This window comes from Lineus longissimus, chromosome 8 (genome assembly GCF_910592395.1).
Source record: "Lineus longissimus chromosome 8, tnLinLong1.2, whole genome shotgun sequence".
Lineage (NCBI taxonomy): Eukaryota > Metazoa > Nemertea > Pilidiophora > Heteronemertea > Lineidae > Lineus > Lineus longissimus.
Window position 1 is genome coordinate 18,395,380 of NC_088315.1, and position 14,707 is coordinate 18,410,086.

General features: G+C 41.0%; 1 protein-coding gene and 1 long non-coding RNA gene across 3 annotated transcripts in view; one reads left to right on the forward strand and one right to left on the reverse strand.

Annotated features, from left to right (window-relative positions):
- LOC135492143 (serine/arginine-rich splicing factor 7-like) overlaps positions 1-14,707 on the reverse strand; it is an 87,939-nt gene that overhangs the window by 38,427 nt on the left and 34,805 nt on the right. The gene's annotated exons all lie outside the window — the stretch shown is intronic.
- LOC135492356 (uncharacterized) lies at positions 11,438-13,430 on the forward strand. 2 transcript variants are annotated; one of them, XR_010448065.1, is made up of 3 exons: positions 11,438-11,476; positions 11,828-11,903; positions 12,117-13,430. It is a non-coding gene; the product is annotated as an uncharacterized LOC135492356 (long non-coding RNA). The 2 variants fall into 2 exon arrangements; XR_010448064.1 differs by lacking the exon at positions 11,438-11,476 and having other exon boundaries at positions 11,485-11,903.

The window sequence follows — 14,707 nt, forward strand, 5'->3', positions numbered from 1 at the left end:
GAGCAGTGCGCGAGATAGGCTAATGAGCAGACTTCCCTCGCTTGAGTTTCGGAAGAATGTTCCATATCGCGCTAAGCTGACCACTGCTGACCATGACAGGCGTGCATTGGACTGGTACAGGTTGGAACTGAACATTGAATATGCTGGTGGTGACGCTTTCTGATGAGAAGTTGGTCGTGACTGATGCAGTATCCTTGGACTTGTCCACAGCATCGTTCAATCATTGCTCTCTGAGCTGCCTTGATTCTGTACCCAAATACTAAGACCAAATGCCTGTTGACTGTGCTTTAAGAGAGACTGGCGCCATGCCTAGAGATATGACTGACCCCTATTGGCAAATTTGTATGACTTTATCTTGCCTACCTAGCTGCTGCCTATAGTCTCCCTTTAACTGCGGAACACTTCAAAGTCGATAAAATGCCATGTTCCACCTTTTAATGTGTTCAGACTGCCATTTTCAAAATAATCAAGTCAGGACACTGCCTTCTAGTCTCATAATAAATTTTGCTTTCCTCAATATATAATAACATTTCTTCTTCTTCAATGCTTTCATCATTCCAAACTTCTCCTCCTCTGACTTTTACAGGGGTACAGTCATGGCAATCAAAACCCAAATACTGAGACCAAATGCCTGTTGACTGTGCTTTAAGAGAGACTGGCGCCATGCCTAGTCTCTCTTAAAGCACAGTCAACAGACACCAACCCCCTCAGACTCAGAAACCACAAACGCCCAACCCTTCCTGCTACCCTAATACTTCTGGGTCCGGTCCTTTTGTTAGAGTGAATAGAGTCGCGGAGTTCCTTTGTTGAAGATTATAGCTAACCGCAACCAAACCATTCGAGGACAATACCCGGCTATTGTGTGTGGTCCTTCATTCCTAGGACTTCCATTACCTTTACACCGGGCCCGGCGGCGAAGGGGGCGGTAGGTTATAGTTAACTTTTAGTTACATAGACGTCCTGTAGATGGCTTTCAGGTCGGTTACTATCGATGATGCATTTTGACTCGACGAAAATGTAAACGCAAAAACTCCAAAAATGGGGCTGGAAATTTAGTGCTAGCTTGACACTTCACCCGAGTAAGTTCGAGTAAAACCCGAGTAAACTTGGTGCTGGAAATATGGGGCTAGCTTGATTTGGGTATAGAAATTTGGGGCTAGCTTGACACAGCTCAACGATTCGCAGGGAGAGAGAGATTTCCTTATGCGGGTGAAATGGCGACTGAAACCACCTCCTTGTATCATCACAAAAGAGTTCTTTTGATAGAAGTTCAGAATAACATACAACTTACAATCAGTATCAGTATCAGCAGTATCTACATCATTTGAATACGACTGAATCATAGTCACGCGGATTGCAGAGCCTCCAGCGATTTTTGATTCTGTAACCTGCATAGATTTGGAGAGTTCAGCATCTTTGAAGTATGCGAGTGTCATATTCCGCCATGTAGTCAGGCGATCACCATAGAATTTAGCATTACACGGGAAATATGCACCTCCTCCGTCTCCGACTACTTCTCCAGCTCCATCATTGGACGCGTCATTTCCGTCGGCCCGTTGCCATGAATAATCATAAAACAGGGTTTCCGGTTGTGCGTTCAATTGTCCACTGCTCGTCTTAGTGTTTGGCTTTTTCGTATTATCCACACTGCGTATTTGCTCTTTCAAAAGTTTGAAATGATTTTCGAAGTCGGCCATGTTTGCTCAGCTGTTTACAGAATGTACACGGGTGCCTAGTGCATCGCACTATGCACTATGCAATCACAGTGCTGGGAGCGCGGGAACGAAGAGTCAGGCCGAGAATAAAATCCGACCAATTAGTAGTGTAAAACACCTTAAGATATAGTTTAAAATAGTCATATTAGAGGATCTTGGTATACTTTAAATTCGTTTAGTATCGTATTGGAATTGTAAGAGTTCATTACGGTCACAAATTTTGAGAAAGTTTATCAGCACATTCCGAGAAGACTTGAGGCGGACGCCATCTTTTTCTTCTGCGCATACGCTTTCTACGGAAAATTGAAATGTTGTGGACGAGTGGTTTCAGGTTTCACGGTAGGATTTTGTCATGGAAACGGGGAAATACACATTGAGACCAATGTACTTTCAAGATTATTGCATTATAAATGGAACCAGACCGTCGACATCTTGCCACACCCCATGATATTGACGAAATCGTCGTCGAAACGGGCAGTCCCGGACCGATCATGTGGGTGCGCATGCGCACTACGGAAAAGTTAGCAGACTGAAAATCTTTTGCGGAATTTTGCCAGTTCAAACCACGATTTTTTCGCGAAAAGAGAAAAATAATCTCTGGCAGCGATGCAGATTGTTGTTTAATGCATTTCGATTCGCTCCAGGGTATCGTCACACTTTGATTCGACCCTGTTTTGACGAAATCTCGAACGGAACAGCGGCTACTCTGGGTAAACATCATCGCGTCCCGCTGAATTGTTTTGGAAAAAGAAAATCTCTCCCCAGGTAAATTGCTGTGCATTGGCGTATACGATTCGCGTGCAAAAATGTCACCTGGGTATGGAGGTTTTCTGGTTCCGGGTCAAGTTTTTTTCGTTGACGGTATACACACGCACACTCTAACCATAAAGCTCGCTTAAGAGCTCCCTATTACAGTAGTCTCGCGCAGCCGGTCCTTCTTCACTTATTAGTCTGGCGCAAGCCAGGCGTTCTTTGTACTGTTCAAAATTGCCATTTTGGCGTGCAGACTGGGACCAATTGGACAGTGTTTGGAGTAAAGCAATTCGTTATCAAGATTGATAAGGAATCCTGATCGTAAGGGGTTAATCAGGCAAGAGTTTGTAAGCACTTCAAGTGGTATTAATAGATGGTCATCATATTCTGGTATTTAGAATCAATCATTGAATTCATTTTGTACTAAAGAAACAACTATTCTAAAATTCTGTAAGGTTGCAGAAATCCCAAGTCTGGTGCTATTCGGTAGCATTATTTATTTTAAGACTGGAGTTCTTGCGGCTTTCATTGTAACAAACCTCTAATTTTAAGATTTAGGTGGTAATTTACCAACTCTTGGTTCGCGCTGTTACTCAAATAGCTTTTATTTTGAAGCTAGGGTTGTTCGGGTTTTTGATATCAAAATACTTAGTTAGGTCGCTGTTACAATCGTCAGTTTCCAAACTCTTCGCGCTACCAAATCATTGAAAAAATCCATGTAAAGTTGTATCATTTCAACTTGGAATTTTGTGGCAGTGATCTCATTGTGATATTTTTAAGTTAGTTTAAGGAAATGACAGAAATATTTGTTGTATTCAGGCCAAATGGCTGTTAAAGTGTTAATTTGATTGTTCAGGTAGTTGCTCTAGAGATAGATCTCATTCTTCCTTGGAAACTTTGGCTCAATTTCACTGTTAAAGTCACTGTAGTAACTTCTTGGATCTGTTCTCTGACCCTGACCTAGACGCAAGGGCCCAACGCGCCGCGTAGCGGCAAAAAAGCGAAGCTGGCAAAACATTTATAACGGGTCACCGTCACTTATTATTGGACTTATAGCGCATTTACGGGGTTGCAACTATTTTGCTTTATAGTGTCACCAGGAAAGAAAAGCATGCGACCTAACGCCGATCTATTTGTATAAAGTGATAATTGGAAGGTATATAGTCGGAAATATCAATAAAATAATCATTCTATGTCGTCTTTAGAGGGCATTTTTGATTGTAAAAAATATATGTGTACGTCACCGGAGTCTCTGCAATGATAATTTTATCACAGCAGTCTCGCGCAAGTAGAAGTTCTTTACCTATTAGTTCTTCACTTATTAGTCTCAATGTCTGGCGCAAAGCCAGACGTTTTCCAATACGATTTCACTACGATGTTTGACAAGAAGGAGCAGTGCGCGAGATATGCTAATGAGCAGACTTCCCTCGCTTGAGTTTCGGAAGAATGTTCCATATCGCGCTAAGCTGACCACTGCTGACCATGACAGGCGTGCATTGGACTGGTACAGGTTGGAACTGAACATTGAATATGCTGCATGGTGGTGAAGCTTTCTGATGAGAAGTTGGCCCGTCGTGACTGATGCAGTATCCTTGGACTTGTCCACAGCATCGTTCAATCCTTGCTCTCTGAGCTGCCTTGATTCTGTACTTACCGAAATACTGAGACCAAATGCCTGTTGACTGTGCTTTAAGAGAGACTGGCGCCATGCCTAGTCTCTCTTATGCCAGTCTCTCTTAAAGCACAGTCAACAGACACCAACCCCCTCAGACTCAGAAACCACAAACCCCCAACCCTTCCTGCAACCTTAATACTTCTGGATTTGTGTACACTCAAGTGGTTTTGGCAGTCTGCCCATTTTAATGTTATTGTTGGCTTCCTGGAAGTTGGCTCTGTGCCAAGTAGGTCAGCTACAATGTAGATTGTATAGTCCAGTCATTTTTAAGAAACACAAAACTGTTCTGTCTAAAAGTATTTCATTTATTGTCAACTTTTGAAAAGTAACTGAGTCGATTATACTGTAATAATTTCTTGTTGTTGTTGGTAAATAACTCCTGCTCATAAAGTTTAAGTTTAGGTAGTAGGCCTTTGCACTTAACTTGGTGCCATGTTTTATATAATTGTAAACTACGTGGACCCAGGGTTCTTTCGGTTTTCTTTTGGTATCATGCTGGTCTTTCTTTTGGTTACTTGAGGGCAAGTAACGGTCAAAAACTGGGGGAATTGTCGGGGAGTAGATTTATCTCGTTTCAATTTAAACTGGGTCAACGTGGTCCTATCGTATTTTAAATAATTCCATAATCTTAGGATAGAGGCGCTGCCTCTTTTTACAAATATGTGAAACCGGCGAGCACTGTGATTGGCTGATTGATTCACATTTTCACAAGTTCCTTTCCCGTCCCAATAAAAGGGCGCAACGGGGTTCTCGCAGGGGAGTCCGAAGCCGAATTTCACAGAAGAAAGACCGCAGTCGAGCCTTTGACAGTGCAGCGCACGTGTTTGAAGTGGGCGGAAGTTGCCCAGGTTCTTGTACTAAAATGCATCCATGTGGAGTTACGGATGTTGATCTTACTATGTCTTACACCTAGGATCTTGTACTATTAAATTTGTGTAGAGGGAGAAAAGTGTGATACTAAAGCCGAAGGCAGTGTAGCAGACGGAGTAGTCCTTGTTCGTGATTGTGTTACTTCAGATACTTGTCTCGTTATGGATTGTCTTCAGCTGGTTGCGACGTGGAATGGATAATGTCTCCCTGGGCTATCCCTCTCTGATGTGTTGGAGGACTCAGACTTGCACTTGCAGCACTGTATGGGTGTCTCTTAGATACCGTCGGATCCAAGTAGCATATGCTAGCTACTAAAGAAAACTCGACTCGATTCGAGGAGGTCACCTTTCCCGTGACATCAATGATAATGATAAATTAATTAATCCTTTTTATAGCACCTCTCCATGGTGGAGTACCTTGCTCCTTCGAGGAATTATACCTCCGTATACTCTAGGAGGAATAAATCTTTATTCAAAATACTAGCATAATACCCGTGGCGCGGGTTGTTTTAGGGTGTTAGCTTACTGTGGGGCCGGGGCAATTTGGGTGAAATGAAATTATATGTCTGGGGGTTGTGATGTTGTCTTGATTTTGATTTGCGTAAAATAGGTCGATGTGTGATGTGGAGCACTCCGCGCCGACCCAAGTGTTTACAAACATGACAAATCGAACATGATGATTTGGAGGGATGATTTTCCTCCAAATTACTTACACTCTAGACGCGTTTTTGGCCAAAACGACCGGGAATAAAATCAAACTCCACCACTTTTCAAAGTGATCTCGACTTATTTTGACGAACTATTTCGCGAATGGTGAAGAGGCAATGGAGTGTTACGAACTTAGTACAACAAATGCCGCGAGCGAGCGGAAGTGGATGAATGCTTTAAACATATAAGCCGGAAAAGTATTGGGGCCACTAGGCCTATACATAATAACTTGACTCAATGTTATTGAACGGCAATGTCACTCAGTCAATCCCATATAGTGTATATTCAAGGCACACAAGTCTCTTTTGAAAGAATGGCGGGAGTTCACTATTTCGAGAATTATAACACAATACCGTACATCGACAATAGCATTCCGCGAAGATGAGGTCACTGCAGCTGCTGCCCTCTATTACCCCATCGCTGAATTACAGGCAATGTCGGACAAACATGCGGTTACGTAATGGGTTCAGGCTTTCTAACTGAGCAGTTAGATTCAATCTGGACATTCTGGTACATGTCCGAGTGTTGGAAATACTACATAATTGTTCTGAATATTTCTCTCTCTGACTCTATGGTATCATTCATGCTAAAAACAATGCAGGGTCAAAGATAATTGTCTTTGAAATAAGCTCAAATGCGTAGAAATAAGTGTCGATGTCCGACTGTCACGTGACTAAAACGTCATCAATATCTTATGCAAATGACCTTGTGAGCTATAAATAGTAACTTCGCGGAACTCGACGTTCACTACATGCTCTCAAAATATAGCTTCTTCATAAATAAAAGTCCAATTGACTACTATTATTCACAACTAGCATTGTACCCGTGGCGCAGGCAGGTTCAAATGGGCTATACCTTGAATAGATTGAATTGCAATGAAAATATAATGCAATATCAAAGGAGCAATATCGAAGAGACAAATTAAACCAACCATTTGTCCACAGACTCGGACCCTGTGGCGTGCTGTATGCGTGCATATAAAAGTAAATCAATTAGTCCGAATGAGATGATGAAGCAATGTGAATATACCTCGTTCCTTAGTCAGCAATATGCCCCTTTTTATACGGAGATGAAGGAGAACCCAGATAGGCCTTCACATGTCGGCCTCCAAATTGCTCGGACCAATTGCACTATCACTACTAAAACTTTAAAATGCGTGCTCCTCCTACATGTAGCATGATCACGGGCAAGGCACTTAGTCGACAGGCAAGCTAGAAGTTCAGCACCGTGAGCAGCTCCTTGATAAGGCCATGCCAAGTTCAGAGTGCCTCTTCAGATACATCAAGTTTTGAAAGCTGTGGTGAGCACATAAACATACCATTGTAACCTTAATTTGAAAATCCCTTCATAATCAAGGGCTAGCTCTGGCTAATACAGTACCAATATACGATAGACCATCAATTTGACCCCAGCTCCTTACTGCGGGAAAACCCAAGTCCAGCAACCAAAAGTATCAAAATACATTTTTGTTTACATTTGAACTGCACACATGCGTTTGTTTACAATTTCTTTCCCGCGAAATCTCGAAGATCAGGTGACCTACAATCGTGGATTGAAAATAACATTAACCTTGGTTCAGCAGGTCAACACGTGTACAGGCTGTTCCAATCATCCCCCTACAGCCAGCCGTTCAACAGGTAGTGTTAGTCACCCCACAGGGAGTGCAGGTGATTCATTAATCCCCTGCATAACTGAACAGCAATGGCTTGGCTTCCGTGAGTGATAAGGAGAATTGACCGTGTCCGATTAAAAATCCCTCATTACTGCTCCGCTGAAGTAAATTTCCGAAAATAAACATGACGTTGCATCAGGATAACATATCACCTGCAAACGTGCAAAATTTCGAGACGAAACACGACCCCCAAATGGCACTTTAGCGAGCCGCCTTATAGTATTATGATATAGACTAGCATTGTACCCGTGGCGCAGGCAGGTTCAAATGGGCTATACCTTGAATAGATTGAATTGCAATGAAAATATAATGCAATATCAAAGGAGCAATATCGAAGAGACAAATTAAACCAACCATTTGTCCACAGACTCGGACCCTGTGGCGTGCTGTATGCGTGCATATAAAAGTAAATCAATTGGTCCGAATGAGATGATGAGGCAATGTGAATATACCTCGTTCCTTAGTCAGCAATATGCCCCTTTTTATACGGAGATGAAGGAGAACCCAGATAGGCCTTCACATGTCGGCCTCCAAATGGCTCGGACCAATTGCACTATCACTACTAAAACTTTAAAATGCGTGCTCCTCCTACATGTAGCATGATCTCGGGCAAGGCACTTAGTCGACAGGCAAGCTAGAAGTTCAGCACCGTGAGCAGCTCCTTGATAAGGCCATGCCAAGTTCAGAGTGCCTCTTCAGATACATCAAGTTTTGAAAGCTGTGGTGAGCACATTAACATACCATTGTAACCTTTAATTTGAAAATCCCTTCATAATCAAGGGCTAGCTCTGGCTAATACAGTACCAATATACGATAGACCATCAATTTGACCCCAGCTCCTTACTGCGGGAAAACCCAAGTCCAGCAACCAAAAGTATCAAAATACATTTTTGTTTACATTTGAACTGCACACATGCGTTTGTTTACAATTTCTTTCCCGCGAAATCTCGAAGATCAGGTGACCTACAATCGTGGATTGAAAATAACATTAACCTTGGTTCAGCAGGTCAACACGTGTACAGGCTGTTCCAATCATCCCCCTACAGCCAGCCGTTCAACAGGTAGTGTTAGTCACCCCACAGGGAGTGCAGGTGATTCATTAATCCCCTGCATAACTGAACAGCAATGGCTTGGCTTCCGTGAGTGATAAGGAGAATTGACCGTGTCCGATTAAAAATCCCTCATTACTGCTCCGCTGAAGTAAATTTCCGAAAATAAACATGACGTTGCATCAGGATAACATATCACCTGCAAACGTGCAAAATTTCGAGACGAAACACGACCCCAAAATGGCACTTTAGCGAGCCGCCTTATAGTATTATGATATAGACTAGCATTGTACCCGTGGCGCAGGCAGGTTCAAATGGGCTATACCTTGAATAGATTAATTGCAATAAACATCTAATGCAATATCAAAGGAGCCATATCGAAGAGACAAATTAAACCAACCATTTGTCCACAGACTCGGACCTAGCTGTGGTGCTGTATGCGTGCATATAAAAGTATATCAGTTGGTCCGATAGAGATGATGAGGCAATGCCTCGTTCCTTAGTCAGCAATATGCGCCTTTTTATACAGAGAAGAAGGAGTACCCATGCAGATAGGCCTTCACATGTCGGCCTCCAAATAGCTCGAACCAATTGCACTATCACTACTATAACTTTAAAATGCGTGCTCCTCCTACATGTAGCCAGGTCTCGGGCAAGGCACTTACTCGACAGGCAAGCTAGAAGTTCAGCACCGTGAGCAGCTCCCTGATAAGGCCATTTCAGGTTCAGCGCACCTCTTCAGATCAAGTATTGAAAGCTGTGGTGAGCACATAAACAGACCATGGTAACCTTCATTATCAAGGGCTAGCTCTGGCTAACACAGCACCCATAAACAATAGACCACCAATTTGACCCCAGCTCCTTACTGCGGGAAAACCCAAGTCCAGCAACCGAAAGTACCAAAAATACATTTTTGTTTACATTTGAACTGCACACATACGTTTGTTTACAATTTCTTTCCCCGCGAAATCTCGAAGATCAGGTGACCTACAATCGTGGATTGAAAATAACATTAACCTTGGTTCAGCAGGTCAACACGTGTACAGGCTGTTCCAATCACCCCCCTACAGCCAGCCGTTCAACAGGTTGTGTTAGTCACCCCACAGGGAGTGCAGGTGATTCATTAATCCCCTGCATACTAAACAGCAATGGCTTGGCTTCCGTGAGTGGTAAGGAGAATTGACCGTGTCCGATTAAAAATCCCTCATTACTGCTCCGCTGAAGTAAATTTCCGAAAATAAACATGACGTTGCATCAGGATAACATATCACCTGCAAACGTGCAAAATTTCGAGACGAAACACGACCCCCAAATGGCACTTTAGCGAGCCGCCTTATAGTATTATGATATAGATGTGATCTTATTTCTGTTCCTGAAAAGTTGTTTTCAGTGTATTTTCTCCTTGAAATCGATCACTTCAGGTACTATTACTGTGCATACCTAGCTAAATTAGTGTCTAGTTTCGTCTCTGATGACATTTATTTCGTAAAAATCGCTGTTTTTTTCTAAAAAGGTGTTTTTGTGGTCATTTTGGCTGTTTATTTCGAGGGTACGGTAGTAGGTCATCGTTCACTCGATAACTCTTTTTAAAATGAAATAAAAGCGTTTTAAGATACATGATATGAATTGATATTAATATTCGTTAAGTGGGATTGTCGGTGGACGTTCATTGTTGAACAGTTGTGCTGGAATTACGAAAATATATCGATATCGTTGAGAGTTCATTCATTAGGGGCCTGCTCTCAATTTTCCTTAATGCCTCTAGCACTGGGCAATTGCCACCATCTTGAAAAGCAGTGCCGCGGATGGCTATCGCATCGCCACTACGCATGAGAACACGATGGCTGCCCTACGCTGCATTGATAGTTCGTAATAAATTCACATAAAAACACACCAGAAGATCTCCGATTTTATTTACAAAGATCATATTTTGTTATTCATTGATAAAACAAGCCATTTTACCACAGCAGGTGACACATATTAGGCCTGAATAAGACTTTAGAATTTGAAGTGGTGGTGACGATGCCGATATCCAAGATGGCGGAATTATACCAGTGGTCAAATCTCATCTAGTTTGGGTAATTGCATCATTATTTCTTTTTGTGATTGGTGATTTGTAAAATTGAGAATGATTGAAAAATCAGTATTTTTTCACCCAAAGGCATGAGTGAACATTTGATAAGTTTATTGTGATTTAATTGGTAATTTGGTCGACATTTTGACAATTATATTTAGCAATATTTCGATAAATGCGGACCTGCTTCTTCCTCTTTTCGCAGTAACGGTGTTTCGATAACTCAGGTCAGTTTCACGGCAAAAATAAGTGGTAGTTTTGAAATTCGAATGTGCATTTATTAATGTAACGATAAAGTACATTTCCGAGAATAATTAGTGAAAGTTTCAGTAGGTGTCGATTTTTGTAAAGTAGTGTATAGGCGATGGATTGGCTCAGCCATGTGCTCGTCGTGTCAGCGGGGCGCAAGCCGTCATGGGATGGGGGATGTACACTACAATGCACGTGATTGATGGTTGAACATTCACTCTCGTTGACAGTGTATTATTGAAATATTTGATTGTGATGATGGTGTATTGTACTAGGCCTTGCATGCTCCCAACGTGTGGCATATTTCACATTGATACTACCGGTATCAATTACAAAAAAATAGATTGTGAGTAACAATACTGATAGGCCTACAAACAATGCTACATGTCATGAGGGTGGGAACGGGGAAGGGGGGGTAACTGTTTCGACGTCCCGTTAGGAAAAAAGGCTTATCCCGTTTCCCAATACGCAATTTTAGCCGAATCGTGACGCAAAACACGGCTTGTCTCGAATCCCGCTAAAATAAGGGTGTCTATCGTATCCCGAATCCCGACAGTTATTTTCGGCCCATCCCAGTGTCCCGAAAATACCCGTTCTCCCCCTCATACATAGTAGACCATATTGTCACATTGATGTTTTCTTTCATTACAGTTAGACTTCGAGATCTACATTTTCGACAAAGGCCTGGTGTAATCTTACATACTTGATGAAGGTAATATCAATTTCTTCAAATTTGAAGCATGACGTTAATGGGGTACCAGCACAACTTCATTGACTGCTACGTGGCGCTGGTGGTAACTAAGGTATTGCATCGCTCATATCACTTGAAAAAAACATTTACCCTAGTTACGACCAAAGCTGCTTAGCAGAGGGCGATACCTCATCAGGAGCGCCACAATCATATCATTGGTGTGAAAGCATTTGTATGAAGTTTTTCAGTTCTCAATGTGTTCAAAACCTTAATTGTGAAATTGTGCACTTCGAATTCAAATTTACGTCACTACGTTAGTTTGACATCCATTGATGTCACGGTAATTTCACTGTTATGCTGTGCTGCTTTCAGGTTTAATGACACGAATGAGTACAAGTACATTACATTTTTCGACGAAGGCCTTCTGTAATTTCATACACTTCTTACGGTTAGTATTGATTCATAATTTCGAGTAAAAAAGTTAATTTTGAAAGTGAAAAATATGTTACAATACAATAGACCTGCAAATACCATATACGCAAGTTTTGAACAAATACATGTATCACACATATTCCCCAGTTGACTTGTGATGATATTGATAATGGTGGTGGTGGTGTTATCATGTACATGGCTTCTAACGTAGTAAATGTTTTCTTTTCAGCAACATTCAATAGATTTATTTACTGTATTATCATTTCGACCAAGGCGAATTCGACACTTCAGTTACACAAGGTTAGTAACTTTTGTTCACAAAATCCAAATGGAGGCAAATACAGAACAATCAAACTTAGTCATTCCAGTCAGTTACTGAAGCACAGTGAAAACTGTCGGGAGCAATGCAACTGATGGCATGTCAAACTTCCAGTGACTGTCCCTGTCCATATATTTCAAGACAGTACAAATCTTGTAATCATTTTGTTTATGCAATGTACGTTATTATGTATCATTTCAGCACAATCAAACTTAGTCATTCCAGTCAGTTACTGAAGCACAGCGAAAACTGTCTGAATTAGTGCTGCTGATGGCATGTAATTACTCTACTACCACTACCAGTGACAGTCAATGTCCATATATTTTCAAGTGTGCGAAATTAGTACTCGTCTACTTCTTAGTGTTATTTGAATGCAATGTATGTCATAAAAATATTTTTTCAACACTATATCAACATTCTCATTCCTGTCAGTTTCTGAAAATCAGCTAAAGCAATCGCTACCAATGCAGCTGATAACAGCAATTCTTTTTGTTCCCAATGCCCATCCATGACAATATATTTCACGCATGTGACAATCATGTAATCATCCTGTTTTTTGTGTTCTATTCATGCAATAAATAAATTCAGTATTTTCAAATCATTGGTGCTACAAAACTATTCTCATTATATATTATTCATGTTTTATAAAATGCTGTCATGTCAAATTTTGTGTCCTATAAATCATTATGAAGTCGGCATTTTATATACAACTTTTGTACTCCTCCTAAATAAACATACAAATCTTGTTTTATGTAAACTTTGTATATGTGACCCGTCACAGCAAAACCAGGCGCATGTCGCTCTGAGCTTGGCAGGTTGAGACGGACTGTTCTAATCTTTCATTAGCGACACCATTTCTTACCCGAGTGCCTCCTTCATTCATACATCTTGTACTTTAACTCAAGATACCCATCTTTGAATATTTTTAGTATACCAAGTACTACAATGTCAATGTATTGAAGTCATGTTCTTGTAGTGTTATTGGCTTTCTATTATCTTGTCAAAATACCACTTGGTTCTCGCAAAATCTCAATAAAAACAAATGCTATTGCATGTATTGCATATTCTAACAGCTATCCACTGTATCGATTTATCCATCATCTGTACTATTTGTCACAAAAATGTTATATTATATAAATCATATTTCATTACATAATGCTCACTGCCAATTACTGCTGAACCATTCATATGTCATTTAAATAAATAATTTTCAACTTTTTAAAACCGTCTTATAGTACTGTTCTTGTCACTTAGCTGAACCAATTGCTCTATAGCATGAAATTTCCAGAAATGCCCCAGGGACTGAAAAGTGCTGTTTTAACAGAGAGGTGTCCTAAACTGAGAAGTCGAGTTGAATGGAAACAACCAATTTGGAACCAAAAACTACTGTCCTTATTAAAGAGGTTGTCCTCAATAGAAAGGTGTCCACAAAAAGTAGGTCCACTGTATATGAAAGTACAAACCCTGGTACATGTAGTGACATCATCTACTCCTCGATGTGGACACCTGCAAATGCAGCGACAATGTCACATCAGTTATTTAATTCATCGTCCTTTGTGCAGATGGCACCACCCATCAAGCATGTTGGTGACGAATAGTGTCGCAGCATTTCGTCACCGAGCTCACACGAAAATGCACTGTCATTCATTCAGCCATAAGTGTAAGACTGTAGGGTTGTTTCCAACCAAAACATGTTCGAAATGTGTCAAGCATTCGGAACACCCAAAGACTGATTAGAGAAGTCAAAATTGAATGGAAACAACCAATTTGGGACCAAAACCAGTGTCCTTATTGGAAAGGTTGTCTTTAATAGAGAGGTGTCTACTAACGGAGGTTCCACTCTACATAATGTAGGAACCCTGGTTGTGACATTGTCCACTCCTCCAGCTGCACACCACCAAATCCACAACAATGTCACACCAGTTATTTAGTTCATCATGCTTATGGTCATTGTACTTTCATCTTATGTAAAATGTAACTTTTTACACGGTTTCAATAAACGATTTGTAATTTGTAATTTGTAAATTATAAATTTCACTAATAATTTGACGCCGCCAATTCCACTGGTCTTCGAAATACGTAAGCTACACTGTTGACGACTATGACACTCCTCACAAACCACATTGTGAATCAGACGCCGATAGGCTTGTTTTCGTCATTACGCGATCTTTTCTCGTTATTACGCGATCTTTTCTCGTTATTACGAGATGTTATCTCGTTATTACGCGATGATGGTATATGGACCTTTCCCGCGCGCGATATTTTTTTCTGCAGGATACTTCTGCCATAGTGTACATCTGACAGCCAATCAGAATTCAAGGCAAGCACGTGTCTTTGTTGACATCATCTTTCCACATGGCGCAATAATGTCAACAATGCCACGTGTTCTGATAATCTTGGAAAGAACAAGTTAGCAAATGGTTAGAGGAGTATATTAGCTAAAATATATTTATTTGCAGTATCTTAACATGTATTTTCATTGTCGAGTGGACTGTATTTAT